Raw genomic sequence first — 13,439 nt, forward strand, 5'->3', positions numbered from 1 at the left:
CTGTCCTGCAACTTGTTGTGGTTTATCACTCATTAAAAATAAATAAATAAATAAAAAGGTAATTGTAAGCTACATTATATGATATAGGAGAGCCAGCACTCTTGTGTTTGTCAGAGCCGACAGCTGCATTTGCAGCTAGCTCCTGAGGGAGGTCATCCCAGTCTATGCCACAAGGAGGCAGAAGCACTAAATCATAAACTACTTCTAAACCTGCTCTTTGGTACGTATTTCAGCTTATTAAAACCATGCTTTGGAGGATCTATAGCTTCTTTCTAACGTATATAGATGATTGCATAGGGAAAATTTGCAGGGGAGAATTCAAAGCATCAAACAAGTTCTTGTGTGTGGGGTTTTACTTGATATTTTCTCAGGTTGTAAAAAAAAAAAAAAAAGTTATAAAAACATCTTAGTGACAAGTAAAATTCTCTGCCACTACCCCTGCCAGCAGTTATCTGTTTCCCACCCATTGCATTTTATAGTTATCAGTTTTGCTCATTTCCCTTTGTAAAGGCAACTCTGAAGTCCAGACCTGTGACAGTGACACATTAACATTGCAGTAATTGTATTTTCAAACATGCTTGGCTTCCTGTTCAGCTAATATGTTGCTTACTCAGCTGCTTGTGGTAATTTAGAAACGCAGCATGGCATATTCTTGTTTCTGGACTACCTTCTTTGTAAGGATGTGGTCTGATTGCATTGTAATAATTCTCCCAGAGAAAAGCTATAGAGAATTCTAAAAAGCATGAGCAGTTTGAGTCTGATCCCTACGTAGTGCTACTGAATGTGAATGAAATCCCACTTGCGTCCCAGTGAACAGAGCATTGAAAGCTTGATAGTGGTTTATTGTATATGCTTTTTATATTCCATAATGCGTGTAAAGAAATGGAGAAGGGGAGGCAAAATTGAAAGAGAAAAATGGCATTTTGTCTGTAATTCAGCCTGCTTTGCTTAAGTATCAAAGTGCATGTGGCAGAAAAGTCACTTAGTTATCTGAAACAACTGTGGCTCAGTACATACCTGGGCATAATGAAATTTGTTTAAGGACATGGTATCATCTGTAATGTCAGGTGTCCTAGCTGTTACCATCTGTGCCAGACTTCATCTAGCTGGCTGTAAATACAGACCCTCTGCTATGTGCTTTAAACCCTGATCTCTGTTAGTGTGAGTTAGTTCACGTGTTGAAATTGTCTTGGAGGAGAAGTCTTCCTGACTAGAAATAATGTGTAAGGAAAACATCTTCTGCCCATAAGGGGATGTTGTGGTCTATTGTTTGAAGATGTATTACAGGTTAAAATTACAGATTATGACGCTTCAAAGGCGCTTGCTGATGCTCAAGCAACAATCAGGCATGCAGTCATAATGTTTCTGTGGTTTAGTGTTTTAAAACTAAGAGAAGGGGAAAAAAAAAAAAAAGACAGCAGATTGGCATTTTGGTAAAACACAGCAAATTGCTTCACTGTCATCCAGCATGCTACCACAAATGCATATTGCTGAGAGCCGGCTGGCTTGCCCCAGTTCTGCTACAGTGTGCAAGACTGGGGCTGGTAACCTTCGTGTGCTAACAGCACTGCCTTTGTGTTTGTACAAGTGGCACATTGAGGGCACATCTTCACACAGCCCAAGGCTTGAATTTGGGATCACATCATCTAGCTCCTGCTGTAATTAATTAATTGTCCGTCTTCATGTGTTAATATCCAGTGAGACTGTGTGCAAGGTAGTTGGGTAAATAAAGCATCAGTGCGTTTGCATGTCGTTAGGTAGTATATGCATCAAAGGGTGGCTCTACACACTTAAGTGGAGAGATATCAAATTTTTTTTTGAGCTTTAGGGAAGTTGTGGACTGAAATTAATCATATGTTTCTACAATAAAGTCCAGTTTCTGACCTAATATTATTTTCCTCTTTTCACCTTATCAGATCAAATGCAGCTCTTCTTTATGTTATTCAATGTTAAATGCTAAAAGGGAGATAGCCAAAGCAGTTTAACATCCAGGCTCTCTCCTTTGCTTTACGTTTCCTCATGCTTTTATCAAGTGCTTCCAGGAAAAAATAATCTCAGTGCTATGCGTTGTTCTGCCACAGGCCTTGCATATTGGTAAACTTGTCTCCTCTGATGCATCTGTCAAAAACAATATAAAGAATGTAGGATGAATCCTCTATATACACAAACTGCTTAATGTCCTGTTACAACTAGTAAGATCTATGTCGTTCTATTTATGTAAACTTGATATTTAAGCGATTACAAAAAAAAAAAAAGGTAAACTTTTTGGCAATTCACCTTTCTCCTTCTGTATTTAGGAGGGTTGTTCTTGCACATCTTAGAGCTGCACAAACTGTTGTGCATGTTTGGCAGATGGCAGAGGACATGTGTTGCTGTCACACAGGAGCTGCCGAAAACACTGCAGCGCCAGAAGAAATGAGTGCTATCAAGCTTCTTCCATTAAGAATGGCTTGCCACCCGTTTTCCTTCTTGTCTTGAATAGCCATAACTACTTTAACTGCCTATTCAGTTTTGTCGTTTGACTGACTTCTGTATTATGGAAATGATGTGTGATATGCCTGACTTCCCATTTCCAGGTAAATCACACACAGACAAGGGAGCCCAGTTTACTCTAATGATACTTCATGCTTTCAGATATCATGGCTGAGCAAATGGTCTATTGCCTTTATTACAGTGGTCACTGAGGTAATGTCTGACATGTTTTTTTAGTTCCCAGTTGTCTAGATAATAGCCTGTGATAATGATGTTATTGTGTGCTTTTTGTAGTGAAACGGGTGATTCCTACTTTGCCTGAAATTCTGCTGCATGTCACAGCATGGCTGGAGCCCATTGCTTAGTTTGCATATCCCAGCGCATAGCACGATTCTGCAGCAGGGCTCAACGCTCGTGGCCATGTCTGGGGAACCCACTTATATCTTTAGGTCTTCCAGAGAAATGTTTCTCTTTCAGAGCAACTCCTACGTTCTTTTGAGAAAGCTTTTTTTTTTTTTAAGGACACACAGACAAAGTGTTTTGTCTCAATGTGCGACACTGAAGTATTTTTCAAATCACCTTGAGACTTAAAATGTTCTTGTGTGAAGTTTTTCTGCAGTGTCTGGTGATTACGGAGGTGGAATTGGTATAACTTTTGCCTTTATATTTGGGGGTGGGATCGGGTGGGTTTTGTTCAGCTGTTACCTTGAAGTATTCTGAAGCTTGTTTGGTTTAAGAATTCCTTTTGGTTTGGATGCTGTTTTTCTCTTACGAGAGTGTCTTATAAAAGTCAGCTGTATATCCCTTTATTTTTTTCCTTGTAATTCTGCTAGCAGTGGCTTTGCCTTAAAGTCCTCTCTGTCTGTTTGCTATACTCACTATGCACAACTTCCCACTCTTGATTAAGATTACAATAGTATGATGTGAGTTTAACTATTGGTGAGGCCTCTTGTTTCCATTTAGGTGATTCTTAATTTCCTCAGAAGAAGTGACCCTGGTATGGACGCTATGGATGCTGGCTGGTTCCATTTCCTCACTCCCAAGAATTTCAGGACAGGGATAGCTTTTTAGCACAGCTGTCAATGAGACTTAATGAGACACGACTGTTTCTGACTGCTAGAAGACTGCAGCACAATTTACAAAGTTGAACACTTCAGAGGATGCTTTTACAGCTTATGAAGTTAAATAACCATTGAATTGACTTAATGTTTTTGGGGAAAGACGTGTGTTATAATGCTTATATTTTTCAGATAACAGTAACTTTTGTGTGGATAGCAAGCATATGGTCCCATGGTGTGGTAGCTGTGCTCTCAATCAGATATTTATACTGTTCTGTGTTGTGTTTTATTTCCCTGGCTCTTTCTAGCAAAAAAGGTGAAGATGTAATTCTGATCTCCCTTGCTGCCTCTGGAGCCATTTACTTGTGTTATCTATTTTGTGCCTGCTACACACAAACATGTCCTTGGTGTTGATAGTAGTCTGTGATTTAAAACCATTCTCATTCTTTTTAGTTTTGTCATATGCATAAAATATTTCATCTTCTGGGACTGCTTGCTTTCTTGCTGCTGTGTGTTTTCCATTGGTTTGCAAGGCAAGGTATAATTTTCTTGTCAGAGTTATTAGATTTGATTCCATACACAAAGCCTTTCCTATGAACTTTGTCATGGCTTTTCTATATTGTACTTATTTGTTACATTTCTGTTTAATTTTTTTACCTTGTATTTTGTGCCAGCTCTGTATTTTTCATTCTTTTTATGCTTTTCCTGTTATACTTAATGAATTATCTGTATGTTTGCTTCCACAGCTTCCTGGGCTTCATTGTGAACTTTTTTGGTGACATTTCTCATCTAATTCTTAGAGTTAATGTAGTCTCTAAGTTCTGTCTCTGCAACTATATATCCTTTGTCTTTATTGTCGGTCAGAAATTATTTTCCTGAGGTGTTCATTATGGTAAGTTTTGGTTGTGCTGTAGCTATGCAGGAGCCCTGAGGGCCAGAAGATGGTCTCCTCAGCTACTATGCATACAGTCCTCCTCCCTACACTTACTATAGACAGTGTCCTTATCTCTTCCTTTTCTCTCAACCTTTAGCATAAGTCATTCAGCTATACTTCCTTTTATTTGACCCTGGGTAGAGCTGTGTCTTCTAGTAATGTCCTGTATTAGTATATCTGGGAGGTTACCTCTTCAGGGTTCCCTCCTGCTGCTCCTGGAAACAGGTAGTTGTGTGTGGTCATTTTTTTTTCTTCTTTTAACTTGGCCATCACTGTGTGGCTCTGGCAGATTTCTCACCTGGTATTTTGTTGTATGTTTCTCAAATTCACATGGATGCTTTCATTGCCTCTATTGCTTAGGAGCAGAGTGCAATTTATGGTGAGCATTTCAATATTGCACTAAATAAGTTTGGTTGCACTGCCTCCAGGAGTATTTCAGGAAAACCTTTAAGACCCCTTCTGAGGGTCCTTGGAGGGGCATCCTTGGAAGGGCAAACTTTCCTCTTCTACTTCCTACTTACCATTTGGAGGTCATCTCTCCCATCATGACTTCAAATAAATTAGGAGACCAGTGTGATGGTAGTTTTGGTGCTAGTGATAGCTCTGCTGCTTGATCAAGGTGAAGAGTGAGCAAGAGAAACTGTGCTCTAAAGCTTTGTGGGAATTTCCGGGTCTTGAATCTTCCACAGAGGAAGGTGGGATCTCTAACAAGGACTCAATAATGTTTGTTTATTTGTTTATTTATTTATTTATTCCTCAGACATGTTCCTTTTGGCAAGTAGGACAAGACTAAGTTTAAAATGGAGGCCGGGAGATCAGAAATCTTCTCAAGACCATGTGTTGGTTCTTCTCCCAGTCCTTTCTTGCTTTAGAGATGTTGAAATGAAGTCCCAGGTTTTGACACTCAGCAGCTTGCTTACTTTCTCAGTGTAAATGACGGGATATGATAAAACCTCCTAAACAAAGGGAGTCCTATATTTCTGGAGGTTCCTTTTGACAGGTTTGCAATATCCAGGTGGAATTAAGGAAAGATTTGCCAACTCTTTGTCAATGACAAATTACAGCTGGGGTTCCTGGTAACAAAGTCTCACAAGAGGAAACTTGAATGGATTGGAATCTTAAAAACAATTTATCTGATTTTTCTTCTTTTCCTCCCTTGCTCCACTAGTAGTAGACATGAAAGCTCCTGCTTGCCTTGATGTCCTCAGCAGGAAATTTACAAATTTACCAATTGATAATGCTTCAGGATGCACAAGTTTTTTTGTACATATTAAAAAACAACAACAAAAAAAAAAAACAAAACAAAAAAAACCACCACAAACTCATGTATCTTCCTCATTTCTCAGTTAACTGTTAACACACCTGCTACTGCTTACTACACAGAAGGGCCTGAAAACTCTTCTCGTCTCCTTTCATCTTTGCCTGCTACCAATAAGTCCTGCTTATGAAAATGAGCAGAGGCTGAAATCAGGTGCACTTTGGAGACATGATTCTCCAGAATACTTGAGAAGGTAGAAAGCAGTGAGTGAAGTATTTTGCAAGGTTTCTCAGAATTATTGGCATTCCTCTTTGTTGTTTAAATGTACCAATAGTTTTGAAAAGCTCCTGTTATGGCTAAATGGGGCTACCCTTGTCGTCCCTTTCATCCATCCCTTTAATAATTTTAAATGTTTGTGGGATCTCTTTCCTTTGCTAATGAAAGATTATTTTAGTGATGAACATATCTTCATACACATCAATCTATTCTGACGGATCTTGTGTGACATCAGTTGTTGTCTTTTGTTGCAAGTTTGCAGCTTTTTCAGAACACTTAATTCCTTGCTTCTAGCATGCCTGTAGGAGCTGCCTGGGCTTTCCCTCCCTTTTTATGTTTAACCTGTGTTAGAGGTGAGACAGAGAAATGTTATTTATTTCTTCCTGTATTTGTTTTGTGGTCCTCTTTTTTCAACTACCTTCTGAAAGTACAGTTCCTGGAAAACTACAGTTTCCTCTATTAATGTTTTATCTTCATTCATGTGTTTCTGGTGACCAAATACTGGTCTTGGTTTTATTCTTTTTCTTTGTTTTTTTTTTGGGGGGGGGGGGGGGGGGGGGGGCTGGTCCCCTTTAATTCAGGTAGCAGGCTGCATGCATAAAAGTGGTTGTGTCTGCTGCTGGCTTGCTTCTGATGCAATAATTTGTTTTGGTTTTAACGTAAGATGTTTGGTGTAGCACCCCAGCAATATATGCAATATTGGTCTGTCTGTGATTGAGCTATGAAGGTCTGATCTTGCAAGTGTTCAGATATATGCTTAACCTTATGGTCCTGAGTAAGCTTACAGGCTTGATTGATGTTATTGGCAAACACTGAAGTCAGGTCCCTTCCCTGCATATGTTCGTGCTGAATGCAACCTATTTTTTTCTGTACTGACTTGGTTGCTATATCACAGTTAAAAGCTAGCCACTTGGCTTTTGTGGTCCTTCCAAAGGAAGTATCCTGAGATAACGTGCATAGATACAAATCATTTACTAGTTAAAAAGGATATTTTTCTGTATTATCTCTTCTGTATTATTTAATTAAAAGTTTGCTGACTTGGAAGATATTTGTCAGAAACTTGCTATTTCTCACATAGTAACCTTGAAGTTAGTGGGGTTACACTGACAATTGAGCAACAAGAAGTAGAGAATCACAGTGTTCTACACTTTTCTTTTGGTAGGGTAGTATGCTGCATTAGTCATAAATGCTGATACTTACAAATTAGTATTTATTCACAAGCCTCTCAGTTGCTCTTAAGTTTTTACTTTTAGGGAATTATTGGTTTCAAGGAGCATTAGGAAAAAAAGATTATTGGTTTAAAGGCTATGAATATTTAGTACTTCAAGCAGAAAGACTTTGATTTATACTTGAAATTACTGGAAATAAATGGGAACATGCACTCTTCAGCATGTGCTCTCACTGTTGTTTCCTTTGATAGCCCAGGTGGAGGCATAATTTCTCTGTACTTCTGGGGACCTTGAGTGTAAACTAGTTGCAAACTTCCACTCAGACTTTGTGCTTACGCATCAGAAAGTTACAATGCTTTACTGGGTTTTGGTCTTCATTTAAAAAAAAAAAAAAAGTAATGTGAAATGGCACAAGGGTATTGAATTTGGACTGTTACATAAAACAAACAGAAGAACCACAGTTTGAGATAATACCTTGAATGGTGCCTTCTGTTCTCAGCATCTGCTGGACTGGTCCATTGGACTGCTATTATACTGAATTGATACAATAACGCTATTTATTTCTAGATAGTTTTTGTAATGGTATAGTAACATATTTCTATCAGAAGAAAGAAAAGGTGATTAGGGAAACAGGCAGTAAGGATTTACCAGGAGTAAAGCACGTCTGTCCAACCTGTCATGGTGAAATGGCTTTGTCTGGGGACAAGGCAGAACAGTTGGCATCATTTACCTTGACTTCAGCAACACTTCTGGCATGGTCTCTTCTAATGTTCTTTATCCAAATTAGGGATGGGTGGTTGAGAAGATGGGTAAAAATTATCTAGTTGGATGATTAGATTTAGAAGTTAGATCCAGGTGAAGTTGTACTCTGCCTAAGACGACTGAGGGAAGTAACATGGGTTTGTATCAGGACTTTTCCTGTTTGACCTCTTTATTAGTGACTTGCAGAACATGATGAAGGGCACTTTCATGTTTGCAGATGACACCAAATTGGAGAGAATAGATTAATACACTCACAGGCTGGACTAGAAAGGCTGGAGAAGCAGGCTGGCAGGAACCTTATGAAGGTCAATGAGGGCAAATGCAGAGTCTTTCAGCTGGGAAGGAATGAGCCTTGCAATGACAGGCTGGGGCTGCCTGGCTGGGCAAAAGGCCCTGGGGGGACATGGCAGACTGAGAGCTGCAAAGAAGTCAGCAGCAAAGTGTGGTGGCCTCCTGGGCTGTATGAGCAAGAGCAGAGTCTGTAGATCCAAGGAAGTGCTTATCCACCTTTATGTAGCACCCATGAGACCACAGAGGTTGTGCAGTCAGGCATCCCTGGAGGTTTTCAAGACCCAGCTGGATAAAGCCCTGTGGAACCTGGTCTGAGCTCACAGCTGGGCCTGTTTTGATCAGGAGTTGGACTAAAAGCCTCCTGTGGCCTGACTTGAATTTTCCTATGATTCCTATGACTTTTTATAACAAAATCAAGGTCCACCTGAAATATTTACTTTTCTGTAGAATATTTTTGAAAATGCTCTTGTTTGTTTAGGAGCCTGCTGTATTTTGATTTAAGATTGAGGAATAGTTATCTAATCTCTCCAAAGTACTTATGGATATAAATTTCAAAATCAGTAAGCTTAAAGTTTAGTATATTGATGAGTACAATAAACAGAAAAGTGAATTTAATAAACTGATAGTAATCTAGCCAGAAACACAGTAAACTGTTATAATTCATGCAGATTCTTCTATGGTACTTGTCACCAGACACTGCAGACTGTGCTTAGAGAGTACATACCAGCTCAGAAAAAGCATCCAAGGTTACCTACTCTCCTATGAGCTTAGAGGTTGACGACTGCGTTAGCAGCTTCCACTATGTGTACCATTTAACACATTTTACAAAATGGTCTCTGCTGTTAGGGATAGGTTGCTGATGGGTTGCTTTAACCATTAACCAAGACCGTGCATTGTCGTGGTTAATGCATTTCCCTTCTCATAGATTTATGCTTTCACGTTTTAGATCAATCCTCTGGCACATTTCACTGAAACTAGTGGAAATTAGAGACATTCTCAATAAGTTTGGAAAATAAATCAAACTTTTTTTAGTAGGAAGCTTCTAATAGGCCATGTTGGGTGATGAAATGCAAGAGCTTCATTCTTGAAAATCTACTGACCTGCCTTTCGAAGTGCAAGTTCACTGACAGTACAGTGACAAAACCTTTAACCCCAGTAGCCTCTTAAAGTTTCTCTCAGAAGTGTTAACACTTGCTATCTTAGCAGTAAACCTGCTGATAATTGTATCAGCCTTGCAGTGGACTGGACTATTGGCCTAGCTAAGGTCCTGTTGGCTAAATCTGTGATTACTATCAAGAATGAATGTGTTTTCAGGATATTGGTTGTTATCCAGTGTGAACTAACTGGATCTTAAGGGTATGGCATCATTGAAAGTTATATTAATTAGAGGAAGGGCGTAGTTCTGTTACTTATAGCTGTTTTCAGTCTCTATATGTTACCATACTAGACTTATGTGGTAGGTTTATATAGATTTCCCATAAGCTTCAATCCTGATCTGAATATATTTACATAGGGGCTTCTTCCCTCAACATCTCTGCCCATCTATTTTTGGTAAGAAATTTGACATATTTTGGTAAGAAATTCTACATAGAATGGAATGGCTTGGGTTGGAAGTGACCTTAAAGATCATCTAGTTCCAACCCCCCCAGCTATAGGCAAGCAAGGATACCACCCACTAGATCAGGTTGTCCATGGCCCCACTCAACCTTGCCTTGAACACCTCCAAGGATGGGGCACCCACAGCTTCTCTGGGCAACCTGTGCCAGTGTCTTACCACCCTCTAAAGTATTTCCTCCTAACATCTAATCTAAATCTCCCCTCTTTAAGTAGAAAACCATTCCCCCTTGTCCTATGGCTATCTGCGAGTGTAAAAAGTCCCTTCCCAGCTTTATTGTAGGACCTTTTTAAGTACTGAAAGGCTGCAATGAGGTCTCCCCAGAGCCTTCTCTTCTCTAGGCTGAACAGCCCCAGCTCCCTCAGACATTTTTCATAGGAGAGGTGCTCCAGCCCTCTGATCATATTCACGGACCTCCTCTGAACCCACTCTATCAGACCCACATCCTTCATGTGCTGGGGGCCCCAGACTTGGATGCAGCACTCTGAGTGGGGCCTCTCAGAGGCAGAGCAGAGGGGCACAATCCCTCTCTCACCCTGCTGGCCACTCCTCTGTTGATGCAGCCCAGGACACAATTGGCCTTCTGGGCTGCAAGCGCGCACTGCTGGCTCATGTCAAGCTATTTGCCCACCAGAACCTGCAAGTCCTTCTCTGCAGGGCTGCTCTCAATGAGTTCTTCTCCCAGTCTGTGCTCATGTCTGGGATTGCCCTGACCCAGGTGCAGCACCTTGCACTTGGACTTATTTAACCTCATTAAGTTCACGTGAGCCCACTTCTCAAGCTTGTCCTTTGGATGGCATCCTTTCCTTCTGTTGTATCAACTGCACCAGACAGCTTGTTGTCATCTACAGATTTGCTGAGGGTGCTCTTAATCCCATTGTCTATGTCACTGATAAAGATATTAAACAGCACTGGTCCCAAGACGATCCCAAATCTCCTATGGGAACTGCCTGCTTGCTTACCTATAAACAATGTCAACCTTTTTGGTTGCCTTTGTACTCTGTACTGTACAGTCTGTCAATGACAAGTTACTACAGGATCAGGCTGAATTGTTGGGAAAAATAGCATTGAAATGTCTTAATGTAGGAAGACAGTTGATTATCTCTTAGCCGCTTCACAAAAAAATTGACAGCCTGTAGCACTAACTCATGAATTTAGCAGTAGGGCCTTTTTTCATATTTTGGTTTGCTCCCTGCATAAATCAAGCAGAGCCTTTAAGGAAGTATAATGGTGGCAGCACCATTATTTGTTATAAATTTTCTGCTGCTGAATAAAAGGAGAGAAACTCAATATGAAACCTATGAAAATACAAAATGATAAAAGCAGGTATTTGGCTCTGGAAATTTTTCCCAGTTATTCCCAGCACTGGGGATTTATTCATAGGTTATATTTCATCCGTAAGTGTGTGGCTGCTGTTTTTCTTGAAACTGTGATCTGCCCACCATCATCTGCAGGCCAGTTTTGTTCCTCTTGGATTTTAGCAAGTATGTGATGCTGTTGTAGCTGAATTTTACAGGGCTTCCCGTGATGAGCATCACAGGCTCCTATGAGAAGAGATTGTGAATGAGACTTGAGCAGCTGAATCTTGGCAAGCCCCGGTGGATCCTGTTAGAGATCAGAGGAGTAACCCACAAGCAAGGACATGGAGTAAACAGCGATACATCTGTCAGCAGAGAGCTGATGAAATCCGTGCTCTCCGTATGGTTGGGAATGAAAGAAAATATTTTCATCGCCGTTTCACCTCACTTGCACCTCATATACAGCCTCTAGTAAAAGAATGTGAACACTGTTGAATATAGGCTGCTCTGTTAACAAGAGACCCTGCTGTGTATGGATGTATGGTATGGGTATTAGTGCACTGCAATGCAATGTGTCTACTTTGGCAGTCTCTGGGAGAAATGCGACCAATGCTGTCTTCATTCCATTAAGTTTTCTGTAGTAGGATAAAGCCAAAGTCAAGAAAAAGGAATTGCTCAATGAAGAGCATGGTAAGAGCTCAGGTTTCACTATTAGGACATTGAAACTTTTTTAGAAAGGAAAAGTATATAAATTGTTCTGAGTACGGAAAATATATATTTAACGTTTATTTTACTTTTTTTCTAACCAATTCTTTATTTAAGGAGTTGCTATTAAGTGTATGTTTTTTCTTTTAATTCTTAACAGTGAAAATAGGCCCTGGAGACTTTCTACATGTATCCTTTTTTTATGGTAATATTTAGTCAAGGACCATAGAGTGAATTAACAAAACCCAAGTTGTCATTTAATTTTAGGCATTGATTTGTGTGAATGGTAATATTTTTTTGATGATTTCTTTAGGCTAGTCTAACTTCAAGTGCTCCAAAGAGAAAAGAATATGGAAAATGAGTAACTGGTACTGCTCTTATGATAGCAGGAGGAAGGGAGCAGAGATCCTGCTATACAGGCACCCCCTGGTAGGTTATGCTGCAAAAAGCAGGTAGGGCTCCACTCAGTCACACTCCTGCAGCCCAGAGTACTCTTCTCTGCTGAGCAGACACCAAGTGCACACTAATTTAATACTCAATACACAGGTTAACTGTTTCAAGGATAACTTTAACCTTCTGCTTTATGAATGGGGAAAGTCATAAGACTGTGTCTAGAATATATAACCCACCACCATATCTGGTGGGGAGCAAAAGACCTTTCCTTCCAATATTAGTCTTAGGTCTATGCTGCTTGGAACAAGCAAGGGTTGTTTCAACCACAGATAAATGCAGAGTGTGTCCTAGGTTGCCCCTATGTTAGCGTTTTTGTTCTGAGCAGTGGTGCAACTTTGGAGCGAGTCTGCTAAAACTCTCCGCATACGATGCACTGGCTTGATTCGCAGTGTGGTTTTGGTGTGCATGGATTAGATCCCTTTCAGAACAAAATTAGGTTGTATATCCACTTTACGCATCTAAACACATTTATTAAAAATTTAGGGATGCAAATGGCTGAACTGGTAGTGCTACTACATGCAGCTTGAAGTCCAAGTTTCACAAATAAGTGAAGCCTGTTACACCTGTCTCTGGTTGACAGCAGATCTGGAGGTCAAGCAAATGAGGTGGTGAAGCTGATATTGCCATGCCAGAACATGGACAGAGCACGACGTCAACATCCTACTGTTTCCCCTCTGGGGTAATCATGAGGTGGTAATTTAACAGCAGACTGCCTATTCTGGGCAGGAAACAGCATATCACTGTAGTTCTAAAGCTCTTCACTTGTGAAAGTTGTAGTTGTTGCAGAAAAAATACATATGCAAAATGCTCATTGTAGCACAGATGCATGGATAACAATGTTTGGCTTCCTATTTAGTATCTGTGTATTTAAATTATTTTTGCAATTAATCAGTCCTGTGGAAATAGTCCTTAGGGGTGCTAGAGAGTGATGGAAAGCCCTGAATCATATGACCACTGTGGGAGGCTCAGAAGGGCCTGCACAGAGATGTGCAATGAGCTGTGGGTAGAAACGGCACAGAGTGACTAAAAGTCCCTGCCCCAACAGGGCTTTGGGCAGCAACTTCAGTTTACAATATTTACAGTAACCGTTTTTTTATTATGAAAACACTTTAAATTTTTGGGTTTGGCCTTATTTCTCCATGACTGAG

At 40.1% G+C, this 13,439-nt stretch overlaps 1 protein-coding gene across 16 annotated transcripts in view; it reads left to right on the plus strand.

Annotated features, from left to right (window-relative positions):
• The window catches only part of RBMS3 (RNA binding motif single stranded interacting protein 3), a 702,788-nt gene that overhangs the window by 119,704 nt on the left and 569,645 nt on the right, over positions 1-13,439 (plus strand). For 2 of the 16 annotated variants that reach the window (XM_066991141.1, XM_066991143.1), the window contains exons 4-5: positions 11,339-11,823; positions 11,999-12,027. The exons of 11 other annotated variants lie outside the window; for them this stretch is intronic. The gene's annotated coding sequence lies outside the window, so the exon portion shown is untranslated. The remainder of the gene's footprint in view (positions 1-11,338; positions 11,824-11,998; positions 12,028-13,439) is intronic. 3 more of the 16 variants (XM_066991139.1, XM_066991140.1, XM_066991142.1) reach the window with 2 other exon arrangements.

Source organism: Anser cygnoides, chromosome 2 (genome assembly GCF_040182565.1).
Source record: "Anser cygnoides isolate HZ-2024a breed goose chromosome 2, Taihu_goose_T2T_genome, whole genome shotgun sequence".
In the NCBI taxonomy this organism is placed as follows: domain Eukaryota; kingdom Metazoa; phylum Chordata; class Aves; order Anseriformes; family Anatidae; genus Anser; species Anser cygnoides.